Source organism: Mya arenaria, chromosome 7, assembly GCF_026914265.1.
Source record: "Mya arenaria isolate MELC-2E11 chromosome 7, ASM2691426v1".
NCBI lineage: Eukaryota > Metazoa > Mollusca > Bivalvia > Myida > Myidae > Mya > Mya arenaria.
The window spans coordinates 26246495-26262344 of record NC_069128.1 but is presented as its reverse complement, the minus strand read 5'-3'; the positions used below and the strand labels follow the sequence as shown (position 1 = coordinate 26262344).

General features: G+C 34.7%; 1 long non-coding RNA gene across 2 annotated transcripts; it reads right to left on the bottom strand.

The window, feature by feature from the left end:
- Positions 1-9502: 9502 nt before the first annotated feature.
- On the bottom strand, positions 9503-14245 carry LOC128241755 (uncharacterized). 2 transcript variants are annotated; one of them, XR_008262465.1, is made up of 4 exons: positions 14053-14245; positions 11971-12173; positions 10645-10851; positions 9503-10167 (listed from the first exon to the last, which is right to left on the bottom strand). It is a non-coding gene; the product is annotated as an uncharacterized LOC128241755 (long non-coding RNA). The 2 variants fall into 2 exon arrangements; XR_008262466.1 differs by having other exon boundaries at positions 10645-10784.
- Positions 14246-15850: the final 1605 nt, after the last annotated feature.

The window sequence follows — 15850 nt, the reverse complement described above, 5'->3', positions numbered from 1 at the left end:
TTTATTCGATTTAAATGGTAAAATGTATAGTCTCAGTGCTTTAGAATTGATTGTTGGTAAAAAAAATGAACTTTTTACATTACAATGGGCAATCTGCAATAGATTCATATATGAAACAAAATATCATTGTGTTAAGAGACATTGACATTGCTCTTTGTAAAAACCCATGTATAAATTGTTATTTATATCCTATTTTAGTAAAACATGACCTAAAAAGATTTCTTTACAAAACGTTTATTGAAAACACTGATACACCAACTAGTCAACAAACTAGTTGACTTAGTGTTCCTAGAATTTAAAAAAATCACATTTTTGTGTAAAGGAAAAAAATAGTTCCAACAGTGCCAGGGTTTATAAATAGCCTAAGACTGTCTCTGAATATTTATAATAGCACAACATTATCAGATAAGAAAAAAAGTGATTGGACAGTTGTAGAACGTTTTCTATTGTAACTACTTTTTCGATAAAATTATACTAGAATAACAGTTCAATATAAAGCATACGTTGACAATATGTGATATACTTGCATGTCTATTTTTTTTAATTTTTTTTCTTTCCTTTTTTCTCCTTACTTTGAAATTATTGATTTTGTACAGGGGTTTTAAAATGATACAGTAGTATACGTATGTATGAATGTTACTCTGCATGTATGTCGTTTGTACCTACTGTTTAAATAAACGAAAATGTCAACAACAAAAAAATGAGTTTAAAGCTGCACTCTCATTTTGACAACTTTTTTATTTTTTGTCTTGGAACGAGCCATTTTTTTGCGAAAATCCATGGAAACCAGTTATATAAGACTGCTGACAAAAAATTGGATGGCAGATTTTTATATTAAAGTTAAAAAATTGATGTTTTAAGCATTATTCTTAAACTGTTAGTAACGGTTTAAACCATAAAACATTAATTTTCGAGCGGAAATATGACAAACTACGAGCTGATTGTTTGTCAGCAATCTGATATCATTGGTTTGAAGATGTTTACGCAAAAATTTGCTCTTTCCAAGACAAAACAAACTTGTAAAAACGGTAAATCTGTGAGAGGGTAGCTTTAAACTATGACAGGAATAATTCAAGGGAATGAATTTTTGTGATTCTAGCATTAAAATTGTCTGAATCGCATAACAATTTATAAATTATGTAAGGTATTCTGACATTGGTCACACTTTTTGAACTTTGTGCTGTATTCTTTTTGTTTGTCTCAAATTAATACAGCATTGGATTCACTTGTTGTTTATGAAAGGGACTGTACACCAGATTGGCACCAAAAAAAGTTGTTTTTTTCCTGTAACGAATCTAAGGACACTTTTTTAATAAAATATTTTACTCTTTGATATCATTATTGTAAATAAAATACCAAAATGAAATAAAAATTGCAGTGAAGTGTCGTATCCACAATGCTATGAAGACTAACTTTTACTGGGTGGAATTTTCCAGATATATATATACCTAACTGGCTAATATCAAGTAATAACATCAACGGCAGATCACGCATAAGGAATGAATTCTACTCGGTAGACATACCTAGTAATCTGTTTTTAATGGAAAAACACGAAATAACTGCCATTAATGAATCATTTGTAAACTCTGGGGATCATAAGTAAGTTTCAATGCATTAATTGTACACATCGATACCAAGTTTATGTCAATTTTCTACAATTTTCTTTAAATTTTGGCTTTTTCACCATTAACTGAGTACAGCCCCTTTAAACTGTACCTTATAATGTCTTTGACTTATGAAATATTTAATAGTATGGTCTACAACCAAGATTTGTTTTAATTATCCAGGTTTCAAACTGCATTGTGTATGCGATTGGAAAGGTAATCTTGAAAGCTCAGTTAGTATAATTTTTACAAATAATATTCACCCTGAGATTTGCACAGTCATTTATGTATACTTGCATTTATTGATAAAAGATACCTTTTTCAAATCTTTGATTAATATTGCAAGGTATAACTTATATAAATAAATATATATTCTTAACTTTATCTGAATACACAAGCTAATGAATCAATCAATTGTAACCATGACCCCCCCGCCCCCCCCCCCCCCCCCCCCCGGTCCCGGAATAGCTGGGATTTTTACTTTCGGTCAAGCCAACCCCAGCTAAAATCCCCGCCCTGCGGAGATAATCTGATGGTAAAGTCCCCACCAAATGCCCCACACCCAAGGGACATTAGGTTAAGCCCCATCCACACTGTATTTTTCGGGAAGACCTGGCCCTGCGGGGCCACCTGAAAGGTAAAAACAAGGCCCATTTCGCCGGCTATCCCCGGTATACCCCCGGATGTGGGAGCCGTGGTTACAATTGACTGGTGCATAATGATCCAAATTCATGCCAAGATGATTTCTGGTCTGACATAGCGAGGTTAGTTATTCATAAGCATAAAAAAGCCTTGACAGCATTTGAGAAAGACTGTTGTGAGGTTAAATCTTCATTACTATTCCACAACCTTGGTTGATAAGGGAACTTTATTGAATATTTTGATTTTAATTGTGTTCCCTAAACGCCACAAGTCAACTGATTAATTAATACAAATTCAATTCTATCTCCACAATATTCGGCACTGCATTGTTAAATAAAACTCAAAAGTTACACTTGTAAATTATTTAACCAAATACCTTTCCCTCAAATATTTCACAAATTTATATTGATCTTTCAACAACAATGCATCACCATACTGTATCTCTGACTGATTTTTGATTTTCATTCTTGGCTAGATAACAAAAAGCGTCTTCAGAAAAAGAACTTGTTAAGTATGCACCAGTCAATTGTAACCTCCCCCCCCCGCACCCCCGAATTCCGTCCAGTCAATCCCCGGTAAAATCCCTGCCCTGCGAGAACGAACTGGTGGTAAAATCCGGTGAATAACCCCGCACCCCGCGGATCTAAGGTAGGAGCAATTCCCTGATATATTTTGAGGGAAGACAAAACCACCGCAATCACCCGGCATTGCGAGGACACTAGTTCTGGCTTCCATAACTTTAATGTTGATATTTAGTTTTTTGATGTTTACAACACGTCCAACATATATATAAAATATATAATGTGTTCGCTGAAGTTCTTTAGCTACGAGGACACCTGAAAGGTAAAAGCACAGCCCTTTTCCCTGGTATATCCCCGAGGGAGGCGTGGTAACAATTGACTGGTGCATTATAAGAGAGGAAATCAAAATTGACCATGCAAGATTGCAAGATCAATGGCGATGGTTTATCACATTGAAAATGTCATGTACTTACACTGAGAGTGGCTCCAAGACTTTTCTATTTACATAGGTAAACAATCATCTTATTCACAGATGCTGTGCACATATTCATACATTTGGCTTCATTTAGAATGAAACTTCATAAATAAGTATGCGCATATTTGATATTTTTTTATCTCCATTTTGCAAAATTGAAATCACATGATTTTTTCAAACGAACTTGTACCTGTTGAAAATTTACGTGTCAAATTAAAAATGCTACCAACGGTAAGATGAAAATAAATCCATTTGATTGTAGTGATAACATACATGTCTGAATCATTCGGCCGCTCTGATCAGAGTAAATTTTGAGGTCAATAAGTAGACTGGTACCCTGATTTACTTTTCCTCAAAAATATTAAGTTTATATACAGGTACGCGGCATATGGTTTTTAGTAAACATTAATAGTATTTAACAATAAATACCAAAAATCATGTTGTATTTAAAAAAAGTGCTAAGTGCCATGCGATGATTAGTTAAAAAAAACTTCGAAAAGAAAATATCACGGAAACATGCAAATTATGTCGAAAAAAAGAACAGGGACCGACTTCGGAATACCAACATTGTATACAGAGGTTAACAATACTTTTTTTAAATCAACTTTCCTGGTTGTTTTCTACTTAGACCGCACGCTTTATTCGCTTAACGTATGAATTTACAAGACATTTCGATTGCGCGACGGGCACCGCGGTTAGCTGATACTGGTTTCTTTTCGGATAAAAGAGAAAGAGGGTACCAGTCTATCAATACAGAGCATTGAACGGAAAAATTTCGATGCGTACTTTTCCAATATGTTCATATTCTTATTGCATAAAATCTGACCGTATGCAAGAACATTCATGTAGTTAACCCGATTAACTCACTCGTTACGTATGAAATTCTTGTGCTTCATTAAAAGAACATACAGTTAGCTTGAATTGTTGGGAGAACTATTTTTATTGGATGTTTTCATTGTAATCAGTTCTGGTACTACTTTGATTATTCAAATTCGCTAACGGCCGTCCAATCAAAATACAGCGTATGAAAACATTACGTCAGTGAACCCCCGGATGCGGCTTGAAAATGCAGATAGCGCGTTTATGGCTATGAACTAGGCCACAAGCGCCCTAGGTCCAGGAACGTAAACACATGTACATAGTATTAAAATGTCACATATTTAGATAAGAAGCCATCATTTTTAAGTATATGCCTTTCGATTGTTCAGTAATGGTTTTCATTTGTTTCACGAATATTTTGTGCGATGCAATTTGTTCAACAATGCATTTTTTTTAAAGAATTTCAAATAACGCACATTGCCAAAAATGGCACATCACTGAATCGATCTGTGTCCACAGGTCGTAGTCTGATCGCTGTATGCCTAAAGGTAGCATCCATGAAAACCGTGCTTTGACCCACGCCTTATTCATTTAACAAAAATATATTAAAATGAGAGAATAAATTATATTTACGGAAATAGAGCATTCACTGGACTAGGGGCTACATGTGTATATAAATGTCTTAATAGTCCAGTATGGATGAAAATTATCCCGCACATGCATTTCATGAAAAAAAAAAATCGGGCGCGGGCCGGTGGAAAAAAACACACACACACACAAACAAACAAACAAAAACAATATATATACATGAACATTTAAGAGAACAATCAGAAAAATAAGTCATCTAATAATATAAATAAAAAATTGTCAACGCATCCTTTGGTCTTGAATAAGTTTTAGAATTTAAATAGCACTTGAGATACGTGTACAGACTGGACAAAACGTCCTGTTCTCAGAACACTTTCGTGCCATAGAACTGTCCGTGGGTGGTGTTAGTAGTTTATACTCCGGGTCCCGGCGTGAGCACATTGAAGGGTCCCCGAGTGACAGTTCAACCACCGCACACCTATCCTGGGCAGACGATCAAGTGGTTAACCAGTACTAGGTGCCTTCAACTCTGCAAGGAACTGACATCTTCTGTACATGCCAGGGGCAGTGGTACAGTTCGAATGGTCTTAGAAAGGATTTCATAACCAATCACAACAGAAGTGACCTGGTCCGCCCGGGTATCGAACCCGGGTTGTCCGATTCACAGTCCAACGCTCTACCGATTAAGCTAACCGATCGAACTGTCCGTGGTGGTGTTAGTAGTTTATACTCCGGAACTGTCCGTGAGACTTCCCCATCCTTTTAGAGTGTGGACATACCACGTGGTTTGTGACGTCACATTTTGTTATAACGTGAAGCAAAATACCGCTCGATTCGGAAATGATTATCGCCGTAAGTTTGTTTATTTCATATCATTTTTTATAAAACCTAGCGGAGGCTAAGCGGAAAAAATGTACACTATACTCGGTTACTGAGCGATATGTTGAGCATTTTTTGTTATTTTTCAAAACTCGTGGGCAAATGCTGATAATGTACAAAATAGCGAAAAGCAAATGAAGTTTCTGGTCCAAAAAGTTGTTTATATATTAGGGATGCAAACGAATGACAAAATTGATATTCGAATATTCGGTAATTCTTTCGATCGAATATTCGAATATTCGAATACCAAAATGATCCTTTGAGAATTGTAGTAAACTAATATTCACTAACGTAATAGCCAGGGCCCTGGTACTCTTCTTAAAATACTCTTCTTCTAAAACGTGTTGTTGGAATCAAAGTTTCCTGATAGATAGATTGAGTGACATACTAAGCAGTATGATGGTGACATTTAGTTGTCATATATATGTCTTTTAATTGCTGCAGAACATAACCGATGCTCATACCTACTGTCTATGCAAACTATTATTGCAAAACGGGTATTAATTGGGCTCATGGCAAGAAGGAGAGAGATCGGCAATTGTTCCTCCCAAATCTGCTCTTCGTTATAACCAAATAGCTTTTCCTTTTCGTAATAACAAAAAAAACAACATTTGATATGTCTATGTAGTGTGTTCCTCATTTGTAAATATGAATATATCCTGGGGATAGAATATGCATTCCGAGACTTTCGTTTTAAGGCAAACATGGTGAATATATATATATATAAACAACTTTTTGGACAAGAAACGTAATTTGCTACTCGCTTTAACAAACTATATTTTGTACATTATCAGCATTTGCCCACGATTTTTGACAAAACTAAAAATTGCTCAACATATCGCTCAGTAACCGAGTATAGTGTACATTTTTCCGCTTAGCCTCCGCTAGGTTTTATAAAACTTGATATGAAAATAACAAACTTACAACGAAAATCATTTCCTAATCGAGCGGTATTTGCTTCACGTTATAACAAAATGTGACGTCACAAACCACGAGGTATGTCCACACTGTTTTAAAATTCCCAAACTTACTATAGATTTTTAGACACGCATGCTATCCATCTCTAAATAACAACAAGTTAAGACCAAAAAGAAATAAAATAGTCAGAGCTGTGGGACCACTTTAGATGTCATTCATCGTAGGGCCCGCGGCATCTGGGGTTCAAAATTACTAATTTTGCGATTATCCCACAAAACGGTGGGAATGAAACTCCCCCTGGCATAAAAAAAATGTTTCAGTCACACTAGGGGATGTTACGCGGTCAAGCCATAATGCAGCCACTATAGGGCGCGGGCAGACCTTTATAAACTCAACAACAACAACATCAGGTAGCATTCAGCTAGCTGTTGTAGGCTCCATACTCCACATTTCACACGATGGTGATAAGTCCACGTTGTTGTTGATGGATGTGTATTGAATGTCAACATATGATGACTCAGCTGACTAGTATTATTATAACGTATAAAATGCTTTAGAAAAATAATAAGAGTTATGCTCGTGAGACAATGAGATTATCTACTCTAAAAATGTCAACTCTAAATGGCCCTAAGCCAATAAACAAAAACACGCAAAATATCGACCCCTATTGTAACACTAGTGCAATAAAAATGGTATGCAAAGCAGAGAATTGTCATGCCAAACATTTCTTCAAGGCCTAGTTTAAGCCTTCTATAAGTGACCCCCCCCCCAAAAAAAAAAAAAAAAAAAAAACACCCCACAAAAAACGTGTATTTGTACACAACCTCTGTTAGTTCGTTTATTGGCTCAGGGCCATTTAGTGTCAATTTCTATAATAAAACTTCTAAAACTGCACAGCAGGATACTCAGATCGGCGATCTGATAAGAGGGATCAAGGCAAGTAGATTAAGATCAATAAACAGAGGTTGTGTACAACACACAGTTGTTGTTGTTTTTTATTTTATTTTATATATTTATTTTTTGGGGGGTGGGGGGTCACTTATAGAAGGCTTAAACTGGCCTTGAATTGATCTTAATCTAACTGCCTAATTGTCTTATCAGATCTCTGATCTGAGTATCCTGTTGTGCAGTTTAGGATGTTGTGATGTTTTATAGAAAAAAAAACAGGTCATTATTTTTTCAGATAACCACAAAGGTGGCCATATAACTGGCTCTAATTTCTTTGATCGCCCCACTGTTTTCTTTTTATCCCAACATTGGACCAAGCCATACACTATATGAATGCATGTAAACTTTGAATCATAGTCACAATTTTGCCTTATAAAATTTGATTCGGTATAGCCCCTTGCCAAAAATATACCTTTTCAAGTTTTGATTTCAGTTGTTCCACATTTTCGCATGGACTAATATGGTCAGAGTTTGGTAAACTCACATAGTCTATCGGTGTAGGAAGTGTCAATTAACGTCCAAACATGAGTGTGTTTTTTTACTGTAACCTGTGGAACTGTGGCTCTGTTAGCAGAAGTTATAAGTGAAAGTTCAGTATCCCAGTTAGCCTGTTTTTCATTTATTTAGGCTGATATCATATAATACCATTCCAGAGATACTCATTGAACATTCCGATAATCCGTATCCCGGATCCGGAGACGAAATACCTGAATACACTAACAGTGATCGAGTCTGTGAAATCCATTTTTCATCTTTTTGACACTCGTGCCTATTATGGACAACAAATACTGCAAGAAGAGGAATCAAAGCGCTGAAAGCGCTGCAAGACTGTCGGTGACGTAACTGAAGCAAGCAAACACTACCGCAAAGTTCTTTCAAATGAAACGTGATCAAATGATTTCATACAAATGATGAACACTCTTTAAGGTAGATGAAGAAGGATAATTGTGATTATAATAAGCACAAATATATTGGCCCTACTTAATCATGTATCCTATGGCCTACAAGATTCTTAATTCAAATTTCCTAATTTTGAACCGCTTTAAATTAGTTAAATGCATATTCATTATGTTAAAATTGCTTCAATTTATGACGTCGCTTATAACAGTTTCAGTAAGCAATTACATTCCTTCATTTCATTAGGGTCTGTTGAAGCCAATGTCTTTAAAATGCAAATACAATACAAACTATACCCAAGATTCAAGGGACATAATAAAAATATAACTTTAAAATGATGCTCTTTCAAGCCTAAAAATGCCTCCCAGAACTTCTATCAACAGAGTCCACATATCTACAAAATTTGTGTTCGAGTTACTTTCTTTGATATAAAAGTGAAAACAAATCTGCATGGTGCTGTGGCATCATACCATGAAAAAAACTAATATCTTTAAAATGTGTTTTCTAGTTTGTTTTTATTATAAAAGTGTTAATAAATCTGCATGGTGCTGAAGAAAAAAAACTAATGTCTTAAATTTCAAACCTGCAGCATTAATTAGCGCCATGTTGTCAAGAATATCTGGACAATTGAATGAAATATGCATGGACCGAAATGACAGCTGGTTTTTCATTGACAAAAGATGCCTTTGATACAGTTTTAAGATTATGCTATGTATGAGGGTAGTTGGTACAGTTTTCACTCATATTCAGATGACGGCTGATATTTGCTGATAAACATGTATCCTCTTAGCAGCAGGGAATAAGTAAATGACATAGTTTTAATGACCAATATTGGAAATGTGACCTTGACCTCCAAATCCGAAGGGGTCATCTGCTGGTCACCCCAAACCTAAATTTCAAGTTTGAAGGCCATGGGTGCAGACTTTGTCGAGTTGTCACACAGGCAAGCTTTTTGCGTTCAATGGTCTGTGACAAATCAATAGGGCTCACCTACTGATCAGGCCCAACCCCAAAGTCAAGTTGTTCAAGGGCCATGGGTGCAGGCTTTGTCCAGTCATTATTAGTACAACCTTTAAGCATTCAAGGTCACTGTGACCTTGACTTTTGACCCAATGACCTCTTAAATCAATAGGATCTTCTAATAGTCAGACTTAGCCTCCATATTGAGTTTGAGGGCCATAGGTGCAGGCATTGTCAACTTATCAGTCAGATGTATGGTTTGACACCTTCCTGTTCAAGGTCACTGTGACCTTTGACCATATTACCCCTAAAATCAAAAGGGGTCATCTACTGGTTAAACCAAACTTTCATGTCAAGTTTGACAATAGGTCTAGGAATTGTAGAGTTATCACCCGGAAAAACTTTGGCCTACTGTCAGACAGACGGACGTAGTGGCCAACATGTGCAAAGCAATATACTCCTCTTCTTTGAAAGGGGCATAATAAATTGAAATTGATTAAATATTTTTGTTTATTATGTTAATTAACTTACACTACATACAACAAGTACCATTTTGATATTTTCGAATGCTCATTTGGGCATGTACATGGGTTTTGATCTGACTATGAACATGAAATTACATAGTGATGTTCCCTCCTATCAATACTAAATTTAAATAACCATGAGAAAAAAAGAATGTTTTCACTGCACCATGAATAAATATGTCAAACAAAATAAATGTCAAGTTATTCAAGATTAATTTAACACTGTTCTTTTGATGATTTCCATGCATTCCTGACTGCAGGTTTTTCCCATTTTCCCACACAGTTATTTCATATTGGCCTTACAAGGTCAGATCTTGAGTTGGGTCTTCATTGCTGGACACTATCTCTTTATCTCCACAGAAAACACACTGGTGCAAGTTTCACTGCAACAACTGCAAAAAAGTTATATTATATTCTAACTGAACTCTGCATCAATATTCAATTATTTTTTTTGGATTTAGGAAATGTCTTTGTTTTAAAGGGTTCATATAAATTAATGCATTTTTTTTCAATTTAATGCATTATCATGCTGGACTCTTTGACATTGATGGTTAAAACAAAGAAGGCATATGATTTGTGTACAGATTAAACATTATTAATTATAAATGTGTTCTTTAATTAATAGACAAGTGGCAACAATTTCCCCAGTTAAAAAAGCTTACATTTGTATATCTGCAGATTAATCATTTGCATTTCTTTTGCTTTGATCATTTAAGTCAAATGAGTTAGACATGATAATGCATTAAAATAAGAAATATATTTTTGGGCATCAATCTATAGAGTGTGCCTTCAATCTAGAAATAAATTTCTTCTCAACAGATGCTAAATTATAAAAAAATATATAAACCAAGATTTTGATTATGACATACCTGCATAGTTAGTGGTCTCCATAACTGCTCAGAAATGCTCCCTATGACAAACTAAGTGCTGGTGTATGGCTGGGTAATAGTGTTGCTCCAACCAATAGCGCAATTCTTCCTACAGGTGGACCAGCTCCTCAATATGGTTTCTGTCATGGCAGTGATAACAGTATGTAACATGCCTTTTTCTACTTTCAAGAGAATGAATCTTCCAATCTAAATTACAAATTTAAGAACAAATATATACATATGCACATGTAATGTTGTTTAAAAAAAAATTTAGATGCCACAAAACTATAAGATTTAAGGTGAAAATTGAGCCAAATCAAAACATTTAGTCATTTAAAGCTGCACTCTCACAGATTTACTGTTTTTACAACTTTTGTATTTTTTGTCTTGGAATGACCTACTTTTTTGCTAAAATATCTGCAAACCAGTGATATAAGACTACTGACAAAATATTAGATTGCAGACTTCCATATTTCAGGTCGAAAACAAAGGTTTTATGGCTTAAAGCGTTACTAACTGTTTAAGAAAAATGCATAAAACATTTTGAACTTAAATATAAACATTTTCTGACAAATTTATTGTCCGCAATCTTATATGAATGGTTAACATGCATTTTCACATAAATTGGCCCGTTGCAAACAAAAAATAAATAAAGTAGTAAAAACGTTCAATCTGTAAGAGTGCTGCACTCTCAGTCACCGATTGAAGGTTTTGATAACTTCTTTTACTTTTTGGCTTGGAATAAGCTAATGAAAAGCAGTATGAAAATTGATGAAATAAGACTGCTGACAAAAGATAAGATCATGTTTTTACATTTGTAACTATTGGTTTTAAGGTTAAAAGCATTACTAACACTTTACTAATAATGAGATTTTTGGCACAGAACATCATCTTTTGACCGTATTAAAATAAGAAAACAGCGTTCCAATATTTTCAGTTGTCTTTTTTGACTGAATTAATATAAGAAAGCAGCGATCCACTCTTTCCAGTTTTCTGTTATGTCCAGTGTTCAGAAATTCGCAAAAAATAATTCATTACAAGACCAAGAAATAAAAAAAGAGTTGGTAAAACAGACAATCTGTGAGAGTGCACCTTTAACATATGGCTACACAACCAGTACATTCATCAGCTTTACTGATTCGAACCAGGCACATTTATATTGGTAGACTAGCATTTTACCATTCTGTGCTGGCCAGTAAAGTTCTCATTTGAATTAGAATTCAAAATGTATATACCTTTGTTCTTTTTTTTGCCAACTCTGTTTCAACTGAACTTCCTAAATGAATGAGAAGTTTCAAAAAATAATAACAATATCTCAGTAAATACCTGCATTTATGTGTTTCTTGTGCAATCTGTCAGCTTTGGTAGGCTCAGGTTTCATTTTGTCCACCTCAATACTTGTAATCTTCTAGTCTGATGTACTGCAATCCAATTTTTAAGTCAGGTCAGGCAGCCATTTCAGCTTTGTTCCAGTTGATTGTATCAGATGATGTTAACAATACTAGCCTTGTATCCAGGCACTTCTCAATCTGAAAGTTTAAAAAAGAACATGGTCTGTAATATTTAATAAAAAAATCATAATTGTTTACTCCTGGATGATGGGTTCTAAAGTAAACCTTTAAGAAAAGATGCTACTTGTATGGTGCTTGAACCCACGACCATGTGAACACTTGCATGGAGATCTGTCAAACTGAGCTAACCGGGTAACCGATTTTTAGGCAACTCCCAGCTTGGCTCTACAATTGACAGGTGCATTATACACTATAGAGACAATGAATCAAACACTTGAAGCACTAGTCCAAATAATAGTAACTTAACTGATCTTTTTACAAATTTTGAAATGGCATATCCTTCACATACAATTTTTTGTACCAAAAGTGGGTAGCTATTCCGATTGGGATTCCGGGTCAGATAATTATATATATCTAAAATATGAGTTATGTACGCAAAAAAAAAAGCTGACGAATTATTATGAGTTTGATGAGTGTTTTTCTTCATTTCATACTGTCAAAACATAATGATATGAACTGTTATACATGAAGATCACCTGCAAGGCTGTGGTGCATAGATTTACATAGATGTAAAATGGTTGTGTTTAAATGCATTAAATGCTTGTTTTGTGAAAAAAATCTTTGCACTTACATGGTAATAACTAAAATACGAATATAAACCTTTAATATCTATTTCAAACATATAATACTTATCGAACTACGATTTCAATATCTTTCAACCCCCACCCTGTTTTGCACAAACCCGATTAGACGTAAGGGATTGGAAGAATCCCATATAACACGTCTATTTTTTTAGAATATTGAAGCATAATTATATGTTCTTTTTTGATGGTTGAGACGTTTCAGGTTAAACAATAATTAAAAATGCGAAATAATTTTAGTGAATAATCTTGCTATATATATATATATTTTTTTTTTTTTTTTAATCGTAAAAAGAGTCCGTCAACGTGCAAATATTTAGACTAAGAGATGTAGATCAGCTAGATGTACCTTCTAGTCTAGTCCACCTAAATGGCCGTCAACCAGTCTTTTGACGATTTTAGGCTATGGCAGACTGGTGATACACATGAAATGTCAAAATAATAAAAAAGTATCCCTGATCGCTCATTATTGTAGCTACCTTCTAGTCCAAATAATTGTACGTTGACAGATTTTTTTACGATTTTTGATACAGCAAATCCTTCATGTACAAATTGTTTTGTACGAAAAGTGGGTAGTTATTCCGATCGGGATTTCGGGTTAAAGCATATTGCATCTATAACATATCATAAAAACAAGAAATATTACCAGATAATGTTATTTTATATAAATTCCGTAACCAAAAAGTAATATCAACCAAATAATTATGAGTTTGATGGTTTTTTCTTCATTTCATTCTGTCAAAACATAACAATATATACATGAAGGGCACCTGCAAGGCTGCAGTTCACAATTTTACAACAATCGGAACATTTCGGCCATCAATTGTAACAACTCGCCATCTAAGGTAGGCTTCGAGATAGTCAATCCCTGTTGGATACTGGCTGAGGTGTTCAGATTGTTTGGCCAAGGCCAAGTTGTTACGATTGTATTATCTCGAAGCTTGTCGGAGGTGGCCGAATTATTACGATTGGGTCAAGTTGTTCCACTTGGCATAATCGTTGTCTGCGTCAGTCAACTTTCCTTTTAATGAAAAGGTAAATAATGTGTTTTAATGCATTAAATGCTTGTTTTTTTGCAAAATAGCTTTGCACTTCCATGGTAAAATATGAATATAAATCTTTACTTTATTATCCATTTCAACAATAAAATACTTCACTTAATACAATTTCAATATTTTCAACACCCCCGTTTAGACGTTAGGGATTGGAAGAATCCCGTATAACACGTCTATTATTTCAGACTAATGTACATGTACCTTCGTGTCCGAAATCGATCACTTCCTTGCAGCTCATTTCTGGATTGTCTCCATCTAAATTTAACATTTTTAAACACATACATAAATGCCATTTTTGCTTCGATTGATGTTAAAGCAAATTTAGCACTAATTACAGGTCGGTTATTTTGTAGAAGAACGTATTCGAAGTAACATTAAATTTCATTTCCGCATAATCGCCGCCATATTGTGTATGACTTTCTAAACTACACCCTGTAGTCCAAAATAACAATAGGCATAACGTTGACACACTGTGATAGGTATAATCCAAATAATTTACTCAAACAAATATACTAGTTCGATTGCTGCTGAAAAAAATCATTTGAAACATAAAAGCTATTTCACAAAATATTACATGACATGAACTCTTTAACCGCGTATGATTTATTTCTTAATAGCTTTCATTCATAAAATAAGTTCTTTGCCGGGGTTTGCCGGGTCAGTCTTGAATGCTGGGATATGTGTGACGTCACACGGGGTGCAAACATGTGGTGTAGCTTACTATTGGTTGTAGGGTAAAATGACTTCGTATGTAAATGCTATGCTTTCATTAATTTTCATTATTTTGTTCAATAAAACTCACCAAATTGCAACGGTACAGCTATACTAAGAGTAACACGCAATGTTTGTCATAAAAAAGGCAATAACGCGTTAAATACACATAAGCAGGTACTTGACGCCCCACATTCACGTAAGTAGTTCTGTTGCTACGCAGGTGGTGTGTATTAATATATTCATGTTCAATATGTCGTGTCAGGCGACTAGTCGCGTTTCTGAAATACCGCTCTCTAAAGACAGTCTAAAAATGACATGACAGCATGCACACTTGTATTCCCTGTATTTTCCCTGAAAACGGTAATGTTCCTAGTAAATAAAAGTATCACATTATCCACTTATGCAAATTCCGTTCATTGTGACGTTTCAAGCACGGCTTACATCCCTTACACGGCAAATAATCGCACTATTTAACAGGTTAAATGCATTGTTTCTAAGAAAGATTCACACTTGAACGATGGTAAAGCTCTTGTTGTGGTTTGCACCATTTAGTTATAATACGCTTCACATCATTACTGGAACTTAATGCATCTAAGTCATTAAAAAGTAATTATAAATGTTTTCTGGTGATATTTTAATAATCCGAATGGTTATAAAACATCCGTTGCTCACTTTTTCTGTGCTGGAAATTCAGTAGTTCGCTGCCACAAATATTTATTTAGATAATTCACTAGCCCTTTATGTAGAGCTTAACTAACATAGGAAATTAACACAATATAATGTTCTTCTACTACCATTTATTTATTAATACACTTGAACGATATTTACAAAGAAACAAAGCTTACACTAAATATCAATGTTAGAACTTATCATGGCAATTTCACCAACAAGATACACTTATAGCAGCCTTCATTTTCTTTCTAAAGCATTCGCTTTTATACTCCATTGTAGTAGCTACAATAATGAGCGATCAGGGATACTTTTTTTTATTATTTTGACATTTCATGTGTATCCCTGTAACCAGTCTGCCATAGTCTAAAAATCGTCAAAAGACTGGTTGACGGCCATTTAGGTGGACTATCCATTGTAGTTGCGTATTAAGGAGACTGCATCACGACGGGCAATCATTGGAGCCATAACATTTTGTTATGTGTTGAAAATGCTCCAACGCGTCTTCCGTTATATAGTGCCAATGAGTGGAATATGGATGCAAACAGTGAGTATGGTTTCTTATTTTTCATTAGCTATGAGTTGTTCTAAATGTAAAAGTTATATATAAAATTTA